At 31.5% G+C, this 5,522-nt stretch overlaps 1 protein-coding gene across 1 annotated transcript in view; it reads right to left on the bottom strand.

The window, feature by feature from the left end:
• Positions 1-5,451: 5,451 nt before the first annotated feature.
• Positions 5,452-5,522, bottom strand: part of LOC131080114 (probable calcium-binding protein CML10) — a 1,256-nt gene continuing 1,185 nt past the window's right edge. Inside the window, exon 1 of the mRNA XM_058018212.2 lies at positions 5,452-5,522. This exon is cut by the window's right edge and continues 1,185 nt beyond it. The gene's annotated coding sequence lies outside the window, so the exon portion shown is untranslated.

The raw sequence follows: 5,522 nt of genomic DNA, 5'->3' as shown, positions 1-5,522 counted from the left end.
ATGCACCATATGTATGCTTCCAGTTCATGTTGGTTTCCCCATTTCTCCTTTGGCATTGTTGTCAAAAGGGGGAGAATTGTTTTGACATACAGTTTTGATCTTACAATGTTACAGTTTTGATCTCTGTTTTTGATATGTGATAACAGTTTTGACCTCACAGTTTTGACAGTTTTGATCTTACTTTTGATTTGTGATATAGTGATACAGTGTTTTGACATATAGTTTTTTACAGTGTTGATATGTGATACAGTGAGTGCAGTGATACAATATTTTTTAGTTTATGCTATTGACACTGATTTAGTTTCTAGTATTATGAATTCCTATTATGAATATTGTGGCAGTGAGACAATGACAATCTTGGTTTCTCGGGCAAATTAGTGATGGCTTGATTTTGTTATGATATTAGTTTCTGACATTTTTTTTTCATAACAGGTCAAGGATTGTGGTTTATATGATCATTGTGCTACAACAGGTAAATGCTTTGATTTGACACCAATGCCAAAGGGGGAGTTTGTTCACCCCAAGGCATTTTGTTGGCATTAGTGTCAAATGATTTTCTATGGCACTTTGGACTTGGTGAGGATAATTTTCTTATTTTATTTCATGTGTTCATTAAAGTGCACCAAGTAAAGGTTGAGTCACTAGGTTAAGTGACTTAGTATGACCCTTTCACATGAAACTTGATTGATGGGCAAGTGGCTCTAATAAAACATTGGAACTTTCATTTGATCAATGGGCAAGTGATGCTAATTAAACATTGTTTATTTTGTTTTGACATCCACCTTATGAGCTCTCGAGCTAGGGCATTATAATTTTTTCTTTTCATTTTTGTAGCTCTCGAGTTTGGGCTGCAACAGACAGTTAGGGTTTGTTGTATAATCACATGTTATTTTGAAGTAATTCATAGAATGGAAAAGATGTGGTTGGAAGCGGTTTTGGATAGAGTTGCAGACCATTATTCGTATTCACTATTCACACATTGCAACACAAACACGACATTGATGCTTCGAACCCTTGTCCTAGTCTTTTTGTTTGTCAAACTATCTTTGTTTATAAGCTATTTTTGTTTAGTTGTGAGCCTTCCAGTTTGTTTGTTTTGTTTTTGTTAAGGGTTAACAGGTCATTTATCTATTCCTAAATCTCCCGTTCTTGTTTATACTGTCAGTTTGTTCATATTTCGAAAGAGGTTAAAAGACTTTCTTTGTTAAAAGAACTTTAATAAGGCTTCACGGAATGCACATGTGTTGTTTTATTCTCTAATCACGTTTAAGGAGTAATTTTGCTCAAAATGCATTCATATTTTACCTATATGCTTTCATCTTTCCTTGTTGTTTATTGGAAACTACTTTTGTTCATATTACTTAATATTGGGTGGGGTTGTATTTGTGAAACCATATTTTGGGTTCTCATTTTTGTTAAGTTTTATACCTTGTTATATCTAAACCCTATTTTATGGCTACAGGTGTATAACTGCTTTTCTTTTTGCTTTTATAAAGACATTGTTTTTCAGACTGTTATAAAAGATTCTTACGTATCTATTTGATACATTTATGCTCTTAGAATTCATATCTATTTGATAGTTTTTTATTATAAAAGATAAAAAATGACTCTTGTGAGAATGTGGTTGAATTCATGTGCAAGTAGCTACATAAATAAATGTAATTAATGATATAATAAGATGAATGTATTAAGATATGGATGTATAAGGTGAAGATTCAATGTGTGAACATATAAAAAGATATGAAGAAGATGGGAGAATAAGTTTGAATTCACACAAGATTGTACCATTTCTTGATATGTACATGTATCAAGAGATTTTCCTAAAAATAAATACAAAATTAAATTGAAAATAGTATGGGTATGCAGATTCCACTTTACCTTCTGTCCAACTTTTAGGTGCATGTGAATCTTAAAATAATTAATTATTTGTAAGTATGTAACAATCACTAACATGCATGCAAAGTAAATATTCAAACATGCATACTAAAGGAGTTTTAAAATGAATGCTAATTAATGCCAAGTATTTTAACCATGAGCTGTGTTATTTAGATCTCATTTCTACAATTCCAATCAATACTTGATGAGTGAACATTTGAATATTTCATATCAATAATATTTTATTGATTGTGATGAAGTATTTTTTATGGTCAACCTAAGCATTCTTATATATTGGTTCATGAAAAATCTTTGAAGATTATGAAGATTTATATATCTAATCTAATCATGAATATGACAATTAAATTCATTCTTCTTCATGGTCAATATATCATCAAATGATTGTACTTGCTTATACTCTTATTTTAGTGTATTGTCAAGCAAGATTAGTTATAGTAGATTTTCCTACTCATTTATATAATTATTGCTTTTTTATAATAAATCTTGTTTATGATCCACAAACCAACAAGAAGTATACTAGAAAACTGCCAACCAATTTTAACCATTTGTTTCATAATGTTAATGCAAGACTTGTTAGTTGGACTTGTCAATGGTAATTTTTGCATTAGTATGTTGCATTGAGATAGGAGGATGGATATCCATAGACTTGTTTGCATTATTGAGTTGATATGTTGATAAAAGAAAGTGCTATCTATGATGATATATTTCAATTTGAGGTATGGTTAGCTTGGACAAATTGTAATTTGATGTGATTCCTATTCCAACTAGTATGAGTAAGGCAATTACTTAGAGCCTTTGTTATAATTTGAATTTGATGCTTGTGCTCATGTAAAAACTAGTGTAGGTTCCATTGACAATTAATATGATTCACTTCACATGGCATGTTTCTTTTTCTTCCATAGGTTGTGTTGCTTATTTTTTACCTTTAGGATAAAAATAATCTCACACAAGGTTCAAAGTTCACCTAAGTTTTTTTACACAGCCCTAGGCAATTTGAAGAAAAAAAGAGTTAAAATTTGTTTGTATCATTTAAACCTTTGCAAAGCTTTATGTCTAGGTGTTTGTAGAAAAAATCAATAGTTACCCCAAAGGCTTTAATATTTCAAAATTAAAAGTCATGCAATGTTTCAGGGGGGATTTAGAAAATCAAAAGATTTAAGAAGCCACGCATTAAGAGAAAGAAATGTTCAACATTTTGTGAGTTAATGAAGAGTCCAATGTGTTTTTTTTCCATAGCTCACCATGCTTTGGAGCCTTTTCATATAGCAATGGGCAAATTAGGGGTTTTTAGGAGAACTTTAGTTATTACACAAGAGGAAGAACCATAGTTGGCTACAGTTTTATCTTCACATAGGTCTATGATGGTGTTTAAGGTCTCCAACAGTAGTTTTAACAGTAGATCCAATCATGAACCAGTTATACATCTTCAGTGATGAGGAGTACATTCAATGCATTCACATTTTTATAAGTGAAAGCAATGGAATAGCTACAATTTCAAGGAAAGGCTCTGCATGGAACTTTTGGCTTGTTATCCTCAGTTTACATACCAAGATTCAACCCTGGATCCATTACCATAACGATGAGTTGTTATGTTACCCTTATTTATGCATACTACGGTGTATTTGTAGATTAAAATGATTTGATAATGCATGTTGATACATTGGAAAGGAAATATTAAGTATTTGTCAATAAAGTCCTCATAAAACCTTAAATTGACTATGAGCCAAACTAACTAGAAATACAAACCAACATATTCATAAAGTAATTGCTATGTAAATACACCTACAAAATCTACTATACCCTACTCATAAGAAACAAGAACCAAATACGAATACGTACCACTCCTAAAACTATCAAATAAAGAGTCTAGAGTGAACATTTAAAGAAAAGAAAAAGAATAGGAGAATGTTGCATACGCACCATGTCAGCCCACTTAACTACCATTCTTTTTTCATAAAGACTAATTGAACTCACAAGATCTTCATCACCACCTCTAGTTTAAAAAAGAGAAGAATATCTTTTAATAGAAGCTCTTTATACTATTATTGATATTTTTTAAAAGCAGACACCCAAAATAAACCTCTACTAGATGAATTGATATCGTCATCATGAATTAAGAAGTATGTATTAGATAAAAATGAGGTAGAAGAGAGATTTCAGAACAACATCAAACATTGAGTGATGGGTTGTGATGAACCCATGATTAGCATCAATTTATCCTTTTCCAAATTCCAAATGAAAACCACCCGATGACAAAGATCATGTTAAAATAATTGTGAATTTTTGATAAATCTATTAGAGTTTGGAGTACGCTTCACAAACTTGTACGAATTACTGCCAACTACTGTAAACGAGAAGCAGTTTTATCTTGTCTTGCCGACATGTCCAGACTTTAAAGTTAAAGACTTCAAAGAAATAAATATGTGCAGATGGAGTAGAGTGCACAACACGGTTGCTGAAAAGTATGGAAACATTTTTCTTTACCAAAGGTTCATATTCAGACTCATGAAAATGAGTCCCGTGTTGATATAATTGCATTGCAGTGGCGTCTCATTCGGACAAACTTCTGCTTATGCACGTAAGCGTCAACAACACGTATTCTACACAAATCTGCTTCTTCAACCAATATACGAAACCACGGATTTTGCATTTATTATAAATAATTTTGCTGGTCACCTATTTACGTCGACATTCCTGGTGTTTTGGAAAATCGCTTTCTTCCACAACAGTCATCTTATGCATGCTAATTTCATGGGCTCTTGAGGACTAAATTTTGAAGGATGAACAGATTCCATAAGAGCTTTTAAGTGCACATATACAGAGGATAATGCCAATCAACTTGACAGGCAATATATAGCAATTTGATCAAATACATTGGATATGAATTTAAAAGTAAGACGTTGGGAAAGGAACGAAACTTCCTTTACCGATCAAAGAAGACTTGCTCTACATGAATATCAACCCCCCAAACTATAAGGGATTGAAGTTTTCTTTGATCATCTTGCTCAACTGTCATGGATATCTGATTTCTCGAGCTAATAATGGATTATGCTTTTTCTTATAACTTAAGTTATCTTCTCACAACTTTTCTTAAGTCTTCTGTATCTTTCGAATCATGGGTATTCGATATCTTAGGATTTAGTATTATTTACACCGTGGCTTCATCCGTAATACGCTTCAGAATGTTTTTTAAAACATAATTAAACATTATTTAAAATAATTAGAGATATTTATTGAAGGTTTCGAGGAACTCTTTCGAAGATCAAAGATGTGTAGTTTTATTTATAAGAGATACGGCTTTGGAATGAGAGGACGAGTGATAATTGTAATAAGAATAACTTATGTGAGAAAATAAAAATTGATAAGACAAATTTTTTATCTGAATCTTCACCTTCAAATTTCTTTCTTCAACCTCCATTTTCAAAACACAAACTTTCTTCCTACAACTACTGAATGACACATTGTTTTACACAGATACCCTCTATAATTGAATCTTTAACAGCTTACATAAATTCAAAATTACATACAATCCAAGTCCATTCCAAAGTATAGCTATGAAAGAATTAAAACATTCAGACTTTATCATATTGAAAGTTCATTTTTGTACAGTGTATTCAGTGATACAG

This window comes from Cryptomeria japonica, chromosome 11 (genome assembly GCF_030272615.1).
Source record: "Cryptomeria japonica chromosome 11, Sugi_1.0, whole genome shotgun sequence".
NCBI lineage: Eukaryota > Viridiplantae > Streptophyta > Pinopsida > Cupressales > Cupressaceae > Cryptomeria > Cryptomeria japonica.
The sequence above is the reverse complement of the archived record's forward strand: the minus strand, read 5'-3'. Positions and strand labels throughout refer to the sequence as shown.